This window comes from Ochotona princeps, chromosome 8 (assembly GCF_030435755.1).
Source record: "Ochotona princeps isolate mOchPri1 chromosome 8, mOchPri1.hap1, whole genome shotgun sequence".
Classification (NCBI taxonomy): Eukaryota; Metazoa; Chordata; class Mammalia; order Lagomorpha; family Ochotonidae; genus Ochotona; species Ochotona princeps.
This window is the reverse complement of record NC_080839.1, coordinates 16,064,187-16,079,738: the sequence shown is the minus strand read 5'-3', so window position 1 is coordinate 16,079,738 and position 15,552 is coordinate 16,064,187. Positions and strand designations below refer to the sequence as shown.

At 47.4% G+C, this 15,552-nt stretch overlaps 1 protein-coding gene across 1 annotated transcript in view; it reads left to right on the top strand.

The window, feature by feature from the left end:
• Nucleotides 1–15,552, top strand: part of KDM3A (lysine demethylase 3A) — a 141,810-nt gene that overhangs the window by 26,480 nt on the left and 99,778 nt on the right. The gene's annotated exons all lie outside the window — the stretch shown is intronic.

Below are 15,552 nucleotides of genomic sequence, written 5' to 3'. Positions count from 1 at the left end.
TCTTGCACTTACCAGTGGGAACCACAATTCAGCTGGGATGTCTCCTTAGCTCCTTAGCTTCTTAGCTCCCCAACCTGGCCTGTTTCCAGCCACAGATCTTGCACATACCAGCAGTTCTCTGATCAGCTTGGCATAGTCCATCCCCGTCTTGGCCTTTGCCATCGGATGCTACAGCCTGTCCTGTCCCAGCCTATCCCCAGTCCCAACTCTCACTGGTGGCTGCTGCAGTCTATCTAGCCTTGCCCATTCTGATCCTATCCCTGTCTCATGCAAGCCAGTAGGTGATAGCCTAATCCTGCATGACCCACACTCTAGCCTGGCTCCTGCATATGGCAATGCACTAAGGTTGGTCTGGCCCTGCCTGGTCCATGCGCCTCCAGAACCAATCCACACACTTGCAGACAGGTGAAGCTACCTTGCCTGGCCTGACCAACATCCAGGCCTGAATCATATGCTCACCAATAGGAGCTACAACCAACCAGGGGAATTTCCCAAGCTCTCCCACCAGGCTCACTCCTAGACTCAGATCCCACATGTGCCAGCAGATGCAAGGCCCTTACCAAGCATAATCTGCCCACTGTCTAGGCCTTTGCATGAGTTGGTGGATGTTCTGGCCCAGCACATCCCACACCCTATTCTTGGGTACACCTGCAGGTAGTGCAGTCTGGACCTGCTTGGCCTGTTCCCAACCCCATACCCGTGAGTGTTTGGTGTTCCACGGTCATGCCTAGTTTAGCCTGTTACCACCTGCAACTCTTAAGCAAACTAGTGAAATTGCAGTTCCACAGGGCTGAGCCCATATGTTCTTTTATTATTATTATTATTATTATTGGAAAGCCTGATATACACAGAGGAGGAGAGACAGAGAGGAATATCTTCCATCCGATGTTTCACTCCCCAAGTGAGCCGCAACGGGCCAGTACGCGCCGATCCGAAGCCGGGAACCAGGAACCTCTTCCGGGTCTCCCACGCGGGTGCAGTGTCCCAAAGCCTTGGGCCGTCCTCGACTGCTTTCCCAGGCCACAAGCAGGGAGCTGGATGGGAAGTGGAGCTGCCGGGATTAGAACCGGCGCCCATATGGGATCCCGGGGCTTTCAAGGCGAGGACTTTAGCCACTAGGCCACGCCGCCGGGCCCGAGCTCATATGTTCTTTACAGAATCTGCCCCCAGACTTGGTTTTCTCACATGCTAGTTAATGTCATGGCCCAGCCTAATGTTACTCATACTCTATTTCAACTCTGGTGGGAACTGTGATCAAGCTATAGTGTGTGCCAGGTAGGCCCCACCCTAGCTTTAGTGTGCACCAGTGAGTGGTAGTCGGCTGTGATTCATGCTAACTAGCTCAGCTGAGATCTCCCATGTGGGCTGGTGCATCAGTCTGATTCATAAAGGTCTTCCAACTTGCCCCTCCAAACTACTTGGTCTCAGTCCCCTTGCTTACCTTCAGGTTCAGTGGACTTGTTGATGGAAGTTCCTTAAAAGTCATTCCTCGCCGGGCTTGGCGGCGTGGCCTAGTGGCTAAGGTCCTTGCCTTGATCCCATATGGCCTCTGGTTCTAATCCCGGCAGCTCCACTTCCTCTCTGTCTCTCCTCCTCTCAGTATATCTGACTTTGTAATGAAAATAAAATAAATCTTAAAAAAAAAAAAAACCCTAAAAAAGAAAAAAAAAGTCATTCCTCGCCTGCCACATAATCCCACAGTGATCCTCTTCACCACCTATCTTCTTACCTCCTTTCCTGATCAATCGACATTCCCTGTACCTGGGAGCACATAGGTTCCCCAGCCCAGCCTGTCTAAGCCTAGTCTTCCAGTGGGGTGATGTGCTGACCTGGAGCTCTTTCTACCCGCAAGAGTCCCAAGCTTCCGGCATGTGTGCTGACCTAGGACCTATCCCTTCTGGACATCTAAGATTTAGGCCTATTCAATGCCCCCCAAGCTCAGTCCACCAGCTTATCAAGCCAGCATATTAACGTTGGGCTCTCATCTCCCCTCTTCCCACTCCACCTGGGACCAAGCACCTGGAGAAATACTCAGTCTCATGCCACCTGCCTGGATGTGAGTCATAGATACCCACATGCTCCGCCAGCATCATCCCCCAGGCTCCCTTCAAGCCCGCTGCTGCAAAGCGCACATCTTTGGGGTGCTGATCTAAATGTTAATGTGTTTTCAATTTCAAATTTAATTTTTTATCACTAGTATACAAGAAAACTATGCATTTTGTGTGCTAACTATATATCCTGCAATCTTGCCACAATTATTGTTTTTCATGTTTTTGATTGATTCTTTTGGATTTACTCCAAAGATGCTCATGCTATCTGCAAACATAAACAGCTTTATTTCTTTCTTCCCATTCTCTATACCTTTGGCTTCTGTTTCTTATGGCTTAGCTAAGACTTCTATGACAAAGTTGGAAAATAGCAGAAACCCAGTCAGTTGAAACATCAGCCCTGCTCCCCAAGGACTAGAGTCAGGAGCCATAAGTGAGAATTGAACCTAAGCACTCTACTGTGGGCGTGGCATCTCTACTGCAGGAGAGAATTCAGAGCATCCCATGAAATTCTTTTTTTTTTTTTTTTTTAAGATTTATTCATTTTATTACAGCCAGATATACACAGAGGAGGAGAGACAGAGAGGAAGATCTTCCGTCCGATGATTCACTCCCCAAGTGAGCCGCAACGGGCTGCTGCGTGCCGATCTGATGCCGGGAACCTGGAACCTCTTCCGGGTCTCCCACGCGGGTGCAGTGTCCCAATGCATTGGGCCGTCCTTAACTGCCTTCCCATGCCACAAGCAGGGAGCTGGATGGGAAGTAGAGCTGCCGGTATTAGAACCGGTGCCCATATGGGATCCCGGGGCTTTCAAGGCGAGGACTTTAGCCACTAGGCCACGCCGCCGGGCCCACATCCCATGAAATTCTAAGGCCGATGCACCAATTCTGAGATCAAGGCTTAATCTGGATCCTCAAAGAAGTCAAAATCTGAAATAGAGCACTGGGCAAGCCAAAGGGACTGTCAGTCATGCGCTGGGTGTTATTTGATGCACTGAGTCACAAAGTTGGCACATGTAACGTTATTCAGAATAGATTGGAAATGGTGTACCCAAGCAGGTATAAACAGATCAGGAAAACTTCCTGGTCTGTGACTTACAGTTCTACAGCTTCACCTTGGGAAGGTGCCTGTGCCCAGTGGACAGAAAGGAAAGGTACGATCTTGACTTGCAGGTAGGGCTAGATATGAATAGCTATGTATCTGAAATACAGAGGTGAAGGAAAATCTTCCCAGTAGGCAGAATTCTAAGTCAGGCATTTGCTGTGCACTGAGAGCAGAGGGACCAATGCCTCGGAGTTTGAAGCTACACCAATTTAAGGTCAATAGCTAACGGATTAGAAGGCTGGTCATTGACTTTTGAAGAATACAATTAGAAGACTGGTAACAAGGAGGCTGCAGAAAAAAAGTCTGTGAATGGACCTCTGTATTTTTTGCTTTTGTTTATTTTTAAATTATTTGGCAGGCAGAGAGACAAAGAGGCAGGTCTCGCCTCCACTGGTTCACTCTCCAAATGCCTGAGCTGCGTCAGGCCAAAGCTCAGAGCGCAGAACTCAGTCTGAGTCTTCCCTGTGGGTGGCAGGGATCCCCGTACTCAGCCATCAAATCTGCCTCCCAGGGAGCACATTAACAGGAAGCTGGAATTGGGCCCAGTGCGATGGCAGAGCAGCTAAAGTCCTCACCTTGAATGCACCAGGATCCCATATGGGTGCAGGTTCTAACCCCAGCGGTTCTGCTTTCCATCCAGCTCCCTGCTTGTGGCCTGGGAAAGCAGTTGAGGATGGCCCAAAACTTTGGGACCCTGCAACCTGTGTGGGAGACCTGGAAGAAGCTCCTGGCTCCTGGCTTCAGATTGGCTCAGCTCCAGCTGTTGCAACCGTTTGAGGAGTGAGCCATCGGATGGAAGATCTTCCTCTCTGTCTCTCCTCCTCTCTGTATATCTGCCTTTCCAATAAAAATAAATCAATCTTAAAAAAAAAAAACAAACCAGGAAGCTGGTATTGCAAGTGGAGCTGGAGCTCAACTCCAGGACTCTTTTTTAATCATTTTAACCCAGGGCTCTTAAACTGGGCCTAAACAATGTGCATATTTGTAACTCCTGTGAATGTGAGGTAGTGGGGGCCCTCCATGGCCTAGAGACAAATAACCCTTTGTAGCTCATTTCTTAAACACTTGCAAAATTTTGAAAAACATTTATTTTATTTTTACTCCGAGATTTACAGAGAGAAGGAAAAACAGAAAGATCTTCATCCACTGGTTCATTTCCCAAATGGCTGCAACAGTCAGAGCTAGGCCTGTCTGAATCCAGGTGTCTCCTCCAGGTCTCCCATGTGGGTGAAGGGGCTCAACGACCTGAGCCATCTTCTGCTGCTTTCCTAGGTCATAAGCAGGGAGCTGGCTCAGAAGTGGATCAGCCGGGACATGAACCGGGACTCGTCAAATGTCAACATTTGCAGGTGGAGAGTGAGCCTGTTGTCCTTGCATCATCCAAACACTTGCAAATTTAAAAATGTTTCTTTACTCACTTAAGATGCAGACAGACAGGAAAAGGAGGGAGGGAAGGAGAACGGCAGAGAGGGAGAGAGAGACCTGTTGGATTATTTCGTAAATCCACAACAGCCAGGGCTGGAGCTGAGGTTCAGCTGGAGCACAATCCAGGTGTCCCATGTGGGAACCGAAACCCAATGACTTGAGCCATTGCCACTACCCCCCAGGATCTGCAACCAGAAGAAACTGAAGTCAGGAGCTGTAGCCTGGAATCAAACCTATCCACCTCAGAGTGGGAAGTATGTGCCCAGACGGTCAGCTGACCACCTACTTTCCCCAAACATTGGTATATACTTACTAAGTCCATGAGCAAAATGGCAGTAGGGTAGGGATAGAATTTAGATCTGAATTCAACAGTTCAGGTGAGAGGATTCACCAAGATGAACTTGACTATTGTCACTGCTGAGTGTCCCAATAGCACAGCTCGACATTGAATGTCACCATACTTGTTCTTGGAAGTCCAGCCAACCTCCATGTGTCAGGTGGATTATACTGGGCCATAATTCATCTTCCTGGGAATGGATACTCATTGCAGATAAGGCTTTGCCTACCTTGTCCACAGTGTTCTTGACAGCATCACCATTCGTAGACTTACAAAATGTCTTACTCAGGAACTTCATAGCACAAAGAATTGCCCATGGTCAGAGAGTTCATTTTATGGTGAAGGGATTATAGCAAGGGGCTTGTGTTCATAGAAAATACTGGTAGTATCCTGTGCCACACATCACCCAGAATCAGTCAGCCTGATTAACGGCCAGGGAAGTTACAGGTGCTCCTCAGCTTAAAATTGAGTGATGACCAGATAAACCCATTGTGAATAAAGAATGTCCAGAGCCAAAATGCATCCTATACGTGGAACCTGGTACAATTACATTGTTAGCCGGAAGGCTAGTGTACTGTCACAGTGCATGGTACTTGCCACTTGCCAGCTGTTAATATGTGCTTACAGTCTATTTCCTGAAGTCATCCCCAAGGCCTTGAGGAGCTTTGCCTGCCTTCTCATTTTCCCAATGCTATGTCTTGTGTGTGTGTGTATGTGTGTGTGTGATTTTTTCTTACTTGTTGTAAGCCCAGCGTGAAAACCTGGGTTTGGGCCTAGCACAGTAGCTAGAGCTAAAGTCCTCATCTTGCATGTGCCAGAATCCCGTATGGGTTCTGGTTCATGTCCCAGCTGCTCCATTTCCCATCCAGTTCCCTGCTTGTGGTCTGGGAAAGCAATAGGGGATGGCTCAAGGCCTTGGGACCCTGCACCCATGTGGGAGACCTGGAAGAGAGTCCTAGCTCCTGGCTTCAGATTGGCTCAGCACCGGCCATTGTGGCCATTGTGAACCAGTGAAAGGAAGATCTTTCCCTCTGTCTCTCCTCTGTAAATATTTCTAATAACAATAAATAAATATTTAAAATAGAAGAGCAGAAAAGTTGGGTTTGCATTATACCTTAGCCATGCATCTCTGCTGCATGTGGATACCAGGTGCTATGTCCCAAGCACCGTTTGTGTCCTATGTTTGGCCTCAGTAACAGCTTATTGTCCACAAGGAGGCAGCATCATACAAGTAGTCTAAATCCAGGCTTGGTTCTGGGCTTCAGATCCATGTACCGACTGCCTGGCTTGGAGTGTCACTTCTCAGCCCCCTCATCTGTAAAATGGGGATAATGGCATCTACCCAATATGATTTTGTGGAAAGCAAATGAGAGGAAATACATAAAAACACAAAGCATATCCTGAGGGGTGGGGTGGGAAATGAGAGCTTATAATTATAACATTTTTGTTTGTTTCTTTATTTGGTTTTATGGTTTTACGTAATAGAAGATATATTTCTGAAAGAACTTGATTTTGAGCAATTTGACCTTTGAAGTTTTTCTCTGTGTGTGTGTGTGTGAGAGAGACACACACACACACACCACACACACACACACACACCTGCTCTCTCTCCAGGCCTGCTGAAGGCAGAAAGCAGTCTATATGTGAGTATGCCCATGTGTGTTTGCAGGCCTGCCTTGGAGATTCCAAGGAAATTAAATTTGATTCAGGTACTTCTGCATATTAGCTTCCAAATTTTCCTAAACCCTCACCCTGTGTTGTGTTCTAAATGTAATGAGGCACAAATCAGCAAAAGAGTTACTGGTCAAGACTCTTTTTAAATATATAATAATGAGGTTTTATTTCATGCCTTTTCTGATGTCTGCTTTCTTTTTAATTTTAATTTTGAATTTTTTATTTGAAAGGCAGATTTTACAGAGAGAGGAGGGGAGAGATGGAGAGAGACAGAATTTTGTCATCTGCTGGTTCACTCCCCAGATGGACACGATAGCTGGGGTTGGGGTCCGGTCACAACCAGGAAACAGGAGCTTGTTTCAAGTCTCCCCCTCTGGGTACAGGGTCGTCTTCCATTGCTTCCCCAGGCCCATTATTAGAAAGCTAAGTTGGAAGTGAAGCAGCCAGGACTCAAACTGGTGCCCATATGGAATATCAGTGCTGCGAGTGGTGTCTTAACCCCTTATGCATCAGCTCCAGCTCCAAGTCAAGCTTTTCAAACCACCTGCCAATGTATTGACTCAGGAGGAAAGCTATTCCAGGGGAAGAATGGAACTAGCCTCAAGCTCAGCTGGATCCAAGATTCTCTTCCCATGCTTGAGTGTGTTCCTTGTTAGTTTTTATTTTTCTGGTACCCTTATAGGATAGAAAGGTATGACGGTGGTGGACAATCCCAGCTTTGCAACCTCACGATGTGCAACCAGACAGTGAAGAAGGGTTTAGAAGGGTTTTTTTTTTCCCCAATTGTTTGAAGATTTATATATTTTTATCAAAAAGGCAGATCGGATTTTTAGAGAGGAAAGACAGAAAGAAAGAGTTTCCATCTGCTGGTTCATTCCCCAAATGACTGCAAAGGCTGGAGTTGAGCCGATCTAAACCCAGGCACCAGAAGCTCCTGGTACAGGTCCCAAGGCTATGGGCCATCCTCCACTGCTTTCCCAGGCCATAAGCAAGGAGCTCAATCAGAAGTGCAGCAGCCAGAATATGAGCCAGAACCTGTGTGGGATGCCAGCACTTACAAGGTGAGGATTTAGCTATTTAGTCATCGTACCAGGCCCTGTTTTCCAAATTCGAATGAGAAATATCCCACAGAAAAACCTCGATTGGCAAGGCATGAGCCACAGGTCCTTTCCTGGTCCAAGCTCGTGTTGTTGGGAATTACCATCCCACTTTTGCCACCTACACTCACCACTAGCCTGCAAGCAGGATGACACGGATGGCAGACTTGGGTGGCTGGGCGACAGGGACAGCTTCCCGGATGACAGACGCCTGTTGTTGTGGCAAGTGATCCTCTGCTACTTGGATGTGTGCTCAGTTTTGCTGTGGAGGAGGCACAAAAGGCAGTGAAATAATCAGCGAGCAAGTATTTTTTGAAATTCTATTTTGATAGTTGCATTTTACCCAGTTAAAAGGAACTGTTCAAATATCAGCCTTGACACACATCGAACTGCAGGGGAGAAGGTGCCCTGGAGGAAGCTGTTTAGCTAGGGGTGGTCCTAGATAAGCATGGTACTAGACAGCAGACAAGCAGGGTGTGCCTTCTACCAAGTGCTAGGGCCGGAAGGCAACTGCTGGCTGAGCCTACAGCTGCCAAGGTTCTGCAGGAACAGTCAGATCAGGAGGAGAGACATGATGTGGGAACGGACTCAGATGGTAATGGAGGCCCAACAAATCGCCTGACCTGCTGTCTGCAAGCCAGAAAAGCAGGAAAGACTGCAATGCTATCTAGTCCAGTGGGCTGATGGTGGAGCTCCAGACTAAGAACTGGGAGCTCTGAAGTCCAAGGCCAGCCCGTCCTCTGCCTTTCAGTCCATCTGGGTCGTCAACAGATGGGAGGGTGCACACCATGCCAGATGAGGGCAGGTCTTCACCCAGTGTAAGGACCTTTCCAGAAACCTCTTACATACACAGCCGGAAGGAGGGTTTGACCATCTCTCTCGGCATCCCTTAGCCTGGTCAACTTGGCATACACTCTGCTGGTATGAGGAATGGGAAAGTGGCTTCCAGGGGCAAGAACACATGTCCAGGCACTGCTGATTGTTCCAATGGTCCAGGGGTAGCCCACAATGCTCTGGTTTCCTTCTGATCGTAGATTAAGTCTAGCAATGGAGAAATGCATCATAGATATGTTACCTGGGGAAGTCACATCATAAAATGCTCTATTAGGTTGAGACCTCTGGGTAGGTGAAGGTGTTTGTTTGTTTGTTTGTTTGTTTTAAAATTTTATTATATTTATTGGAAAGTCAGATATACAGAGAAGAGGAGAGACAGAGGAAGATCTTCCATCCTTTAATTCCCTGCCCAAGTGAGCACAACAGCCAGTGCTGTGCCGATCTGAAGCCAAGAACCTGGAACCTCCTCTAGGTCTCCTACCTGGGTGCAGGGTCCCAATGCATTGGGCCGTGCTCAACTGCTTTCCCAGGCCACAAGCAGGGAGCTGGATGGGAAGTGGGGCTGCCGGGATTAGAACCAGTGCCCATATGGGATCCTGGTGTGTTCAAGGCGAGAACTTTAGCCACTAGGCCACTGCGCCAGGCCCTGTTTATTTATTTATGAAGACTTATTTACTTGGTTGAAGGGAAGAATTATAGAAAGGGAGGGAGGGAAGAAGGGAGAGAGAGAGACAGAGAGAATAAGAATAAGAATAAGAATAAGAAAGGATGGAAGAAAGAGAAAACAATCTTCTATCTGCTGGTTCACTCTCCAAATGGCCACAATGGCCAGAGCTAGGTTAGTCCCAAGTGTGTGTGCAGGGGCCCAAGCAGGGACCCAAGCAGGGACTAGCAGCCTCTAAGAGTCCACTCTAAATAGATGAAAAAACAGAAGTTTTCGTGTCTCAACTGACTTGCTGGTCTCCAAAATCAAAAGTCAACAGAGTAGAAACATAGACTCCAACTCCTGTTCTGATGAGCTTGGTTAAAGTGAAGGGCATGGGTGAGATGTGGGGATATATGCAGAATGCTCAGTTCCAAGAGCATTTTTTGAAAGATGTATTTGTTTTGATTTGAGAGGCAGATTTTACAGAGAAGAAGAGAGATGTTCTATGTACTGATTAGAAGGGCTCTGGTATAGTGATAGCTCTCCTGTCACTCCCCAGATGGTCACAATGACTAGAACTGAGCCTATCCCAAGCTAGGAGCCGGGAATTTCATCCAGGCTTCCCACCTGGGTGCAGGGCCCCAAGCACCTGAGTTATCTTCTATAGCTTTCCCAGGCCACAATCAGAGAGCTGAATCAAAAGTGGGACATATGGGCCCGGCAGCGTGGCCTAGCGGCTAAGGTTCTCGCCTTGGGTGCGCCCCGGGATCCCATATGGGTGCTGGTTCTGGTCCCAGCCGCTCCACTTCCCATCCAGCTCCCTGCCTGTGGCCTGGGAAAGCAGTCGATGATGGCCCAAAGCTTTGGGACCCTGCGCCCACGTGGAAGACAGGGAAGAGGTTCCAGGTTCTTGGCTTCGGATCGGCGTAGCACCGGCCGTTGTGCTCACTTGGGGGATGAATCATCGGATGGAAGATCTTCCTCTCTGTCTCTCTTCTCTGTATATCTGACTTTGTAACAAAAATAAGTAAATCTTAAAAAAAAAAAAAAAAAGAAAAAGAAGAAGTGGGACAGCCAGGACTTGAACTGCAGCCCATGTGGGATGCCAGTGTTTGCAGGTATTCCACCATGCTGGCCACCTTAAGAGCATTTTTAATTTTCTGCTTTAATTTTGATGATTATCTCAAAACTTTTGCTGTAGCTATGAGAGGTTTTCAAACACTTCACAGAGAATGTGCATTATGGAAAAAAAAACTATGCTACTTTTTTTTTTTTTTTGCACCAGAATTATCTTTTAATTCAATTCTTCACGTAGACTGAACCTGACCCTGCACTGCCTGGCACACACAAGAGTCAAGTCGGAGGTCACCCCAGGTGAGGTTTCTTGGGGGACTCCCCAGCTAAACTGCTGGACTTAGACCTCAGCCACCCTGGAAAATCACAGGAGGTGTGGTCCAACCTTGGAGTGCAGGTGTCGGGACTGGGCCTCTTCAGTTGCTGATGTCAGTGCAGTGGACAACATGCTCAGATGCACATGGAAGGCATGCTGGCCAGCTAGGCCAGCAGGGATGTCAAGTGGCTCATCAGAGGATGGAAAGCAGAGCAGATTGTACAACTCTCCTGCAAGCTAGCAGCACGTTTCTGGGTCTGTGGACGCACTAAGTACAATGTCAACCAATAGACCTTGGAAAGATTTTGTCAACCCTGGTGCAACAAAGCTGACAATGTCTCAGAATTATCCAAAACCACTCAAGTAACAAATTTGGAACACTGTTCTCCACATCAGGGTCTCTAAGGCCTGATCAAAGGACCATCCCCCATCCCAGGTGCTGATGTAGTTTGACAGCAAGGAGCAGCCCCTCTCCCCCTTCTCTCCTGCAAACACTGGAGAAAAAAGGAAAAATGGAAACACTTGTCCCACCCACCTTCCTGCATACGTGACCCTCCCCACCCTAATTAGAGGTCCACATGGGAGTGTTTTCCTTTCAACTATATAGACAATATTAAAAAGTAAATTAAAACTTAAAAAAGTGAAGCAGCTGGGACTCAAACCAGTTCTTCAATATGCGATGCTGGCAATGTAGATGGTCACCTGACATGCAGTGCCACATTGCTGCTCCCAGAATAACGCTTCTGATGTGACTTTTCCTCAACCTGGACAGCAAGGTCTTAAAGATAGTCTCAAGGATTTTTTAAAAATTTTTTTCCTGTTTGAAACAGTTGCAGACATTTTCCAAGTATGAGACCCCAGCCCTAACTTCTGCTTTACAGCTTGCCTATGACACAGGAAGGAATGACCGATTAAATTTATTCATTCATCCATTCATTCACTTAATTAATCAGCATTTTCTGAATGTCTCTTTGCTTCTGGGCAAAAGATGCCAGGAAACATTAGATTCTATTCCCAGCCTTGCAGAGCCATGGTGCAGTGAGTGAGTAAATGTCAGGAGCCAAAAGGAGCCAAAAGGAAACTGTTACAGCGCCCGGTGCATAGCAGTGGGCTGTTATACAAGGCATTCCTGATGAACAAGAGATTAAGAAACAGGTTGCACTGTGGGGGTGAAGTCAAGTTAATGGAGGGAAGGAGGTTGTCAAAGGATGAGTCATGTCAGGGACAGGCCTGAGGGAGGACACTGGTTCATTTCTTCAGTGTCCGTGATGTCTTGGCCAGGGCAGGAAGCAGGAGTCAGTGACTGGATCCAGACCTCCCAGGAGTGTGACAGGACTCTGAATACTGGAGCCATCACTGTCTCATAGCATTGCATTGGGGGGAAGACAGAGTTAGGAATCAAACCCTGCTACTCCAATATGGGGAGTAGATTTTTTTTTTTAAGAGGTTTATTTTTGATGGGAAGGCAGATCCACTGAGAGAAGGAGAAACAGAAAGGGAGATCTTCCATCTTCTGGTTTACTCCCCAGGTGGCTGCAATGGCCAGAGCTGACCCTATCTGAAGCCAGGAGCCAGCAGCTTCTTTGAGGTCTTCCACATGGGTACAGGGTCCCAAGGACTTTGGTCCATGTTCTGCTGCTTTCGCAGGCCACAAGCAAGGAGCTGGATGGGAAATGGAGCAGCCAGGACACAAACTGGCATCCCACAGGGATTCCTGCACTTGGAGGTAGCGGATTAGCCAATAGAACCATTGCACTGGGCCTGGGATATAGATGTGTTAACCGTCAGACTAAATGCCTGCTTCCTTGCAAACCAAAAATGAAAGCAGCACTTGCTCTCAGGTGTCAGGCCTGAGCTTGTATGACCCTGATGGGGATAACTTACTCACTTCATCCTCGACCTGGCTGTAAGTCACACAGAGAAGCTGGGTTATTTCCCACCCAGATCCTCTCTGTGTGGTGTATACCCACCCCCAGCTGCCGTAGCCTTGGCTGCTAACAACTCACAGATGACTCCTTATCCAGACAATGACCTTCAGCCAAATGGGAGCTGTCTCCAGTAGACTGTCACAGTCTCCTTCGCATTGCTGTCCCAAGGCAGCCCAAGGCTTAAGAACCACAGAACACAAAAAGATAGAACCTGAGAGAAAGATTAGAGGGATTTATGGCATGTCAGGACAAGGAGCTCTGTGGACCCACTTTGCAGTAAAACTGGTAACAATTCTTTTTCAACACAATAGCCACCAAAACCTCTAAGCACAATCTCCAGGCTATATAACAAATGAAGAAATACTGATTCAAGAAAAATTGCCAAAAGTGAAAACAAGCAGCAACAACCTGTTCTACAGAACTCAGCCACACTCCCTCCCTCTGCCTTCCCAGCCTACTGAGATGGACACTCAAAGTCAGATAGGTTTAGCCAGCCACATGGCTCCCTTCCTCCCACCCAAGCTCCCCCTTGGAGCGTTGTCTTCCCAAGAGGGACAGGACATCAACACTGCTGATTTGGACCCCAAACACCTGTCCCAGGCAGCTGTGCTGACTAGTCAGGGCTTGCGTCTCCCACTCATGATATGAAGGCTTAACCTTGGGCATGGCTTCTTTGAGAATACTGGGACCCCAGCTGCCCTTGTGCCAAGTTTGGAAGCGAATGACCCTCCCCCACCAAGTGCAGAGGTTCTGCTTAGAAGAGTGGCGTTGTCTGCACACCGAGCTCTGGAATCATGATTAGGAGGGTTCTTCTTGTTGTTGTTTGTTATTTGGGGGGGGGGGTCTTTCAAATAAATAAATCTTTAAAAAGAAAAGAAAAAAAGAAAGAAAAAAACCCTACAAAACAGATTCCACTAGGTCAAGGGTCTGCTTGGTATACCCGTAGCTTATGTCACAGTGCCAGTTGGAAGTCCTTGCTAGTCTACTTCTGATTCACCTCTCTGATAATGTACTTGGGAGGCAGAAGCTGATGGCCCAAGTACTTGAGTCCCTGCCACCCACATGGGAGACCCAGGTGGAGTTTCTGGCTGCTGGCTTCACCCTGGCCTAGGCCCAATGATTGCAGCCATTTGGGGAGTGAACCAGCAAATGGAAGATCTCAGTCTCTGTGTGTTCCCTTCTCTCTCTCTGTTATTTTGCTTTTCTTACATAAAAAAAAAAAAGTCTGTAAAAATATAAGATAGGGGCTGGCTCTGTGGCATGTCAGGCTAATCCTCTGCCTGTGGTATCAGCCTTCCATGTAGGCACTGATTTGTGTTGTGGCTGCTCCATTTTTTATTCAACACCCTGCTTATGGCCTGGGAAAGCAGTGGAGGAAGGCGCAATCTTTGGATCCCTGCACCTACATGGGAGACTCAGAGGAAGCTCCTGGCTCCCAGGTTTGGACTGGCCCAACTCCCACTGTTGCAGCCATTTTGATAGTAAACTAGCAGATACAAGATTTTCTCCTTCTCTCTCTCTCTCCTTCTCTCCATCCTTCCCTACCTCTCTCTTTCTAATTCTGCATTTCAAATAAATAGAACAAACCCTAAAAAAGCCCAAACCTTAAAAAACAATAGCAAGATAACTCCTAATATCAATACCCAAGAAACTGACTTTATTTGTAATGGGGTATGGAGAGGATCGAGCTATGGGCACCCTCCAAAGCCCTGGTTGTTGTTGTCAAAGGCAACTGGTGTGAAATTGGTGACTCTTTGACGATCTAAGCCAAAGCTGAAGCCAGCTGGCTTTCCTGAAAGAAATAGCGATGGAGATGGCTGATACGTCCTCGCCTGGGATTACACCAAATCTCAGCCACTGACTTGGGAAACTGTTCCTTCTAAAGAGCTGGGCTATGTTGGTTGATGCCCAAGGATAATGAGCTGACAATGAGTGGAGTTTAGCAGTGTGATGTGGTCGAGGAAAGAGACCAAGAGAGCTATGTGAAAACCTCAGTCACCGCAGGGTAACTAGGAATCCCGAGGCTGCATGCAGAGGGTTCTACATTACAGGGAGGAGAACCGAGGGATTCCACGGAGATAATCCCAGCCCATCACTAAACAAATAAATACGCCCCATGGTAGGAGCCAGCATCCAGAGTTGTTACACAGTACTACTAAAACAGTATCCAAAAAAGACCTAGGAGACTGGTATTACCCACAGGCTGGGAAAGAGCAGGCAAGGAGAGAGAATTAGTGTCAGACTATACAGACAAAGCTTTCAAAATAGCCACTGTAAGTATCAATGAGCTAAAGGAAACCATGATTTAAAATAAAATAAAAATAGGGCCCGGCAGCGTGGCCTAGCGGCTAAAAGTCCTCTCCTTGAAAGCCCCGGGATCCCATATGGGCGCCGGTTCTAATCCCGGCAGCTCCACTTCCCGTCCAGCTCCCTGCTTGTGGCCTGGGAAAGCAGTCGAGGGTGGCCCAATGCATTGGGACACTGCACCCGCGTGGGAGACCTGGAAGAGGTTCCAGGTTCCCGGCTTCGGATCGGCGTAGCACCGGCCCGTTGTGGCTCACTTGGGGAGTGAATCATCAGACGGAAAATCTTCCTCTCTGTCTCTCCTCCTCTGTGTATATCTGGCTGTAATAAAATGAATAAATCTTTAAAAAAAAAAAAAGAAATATAAAATTCTTAGATATTTAAAAAAATAATAAAAAAAAATAAAAATAAAAGGTATGATTACAATGTTGTGTGAAACAGAGACTGTCAGTAAGGAGACAGCCAAAAACATGAAAAATCAAAAAAGTTGTATTATGAAAAGCTCACTAGAGGTAATCAACAGTATTATTTAAAGCATCAAGAGGGCTCGGTGCGGTAGCCTAGCAGCTAAAGTCCTTGCTTTGCTTACACCAGGACCCTATATGGGCACCGGTTCTAATCCCAGTAGCTCTGCTTCCCATCTAGCTCCCTGCTTGTGGCCTGGGAAAGCAGTCAAGGATGACCCAAAGCCTTGGGACCCTGCATCCACATGGGAGACCTGGAAGAAACTCCTGGCTCCTGGCTTCGGATTGGCTCAGCTCAGC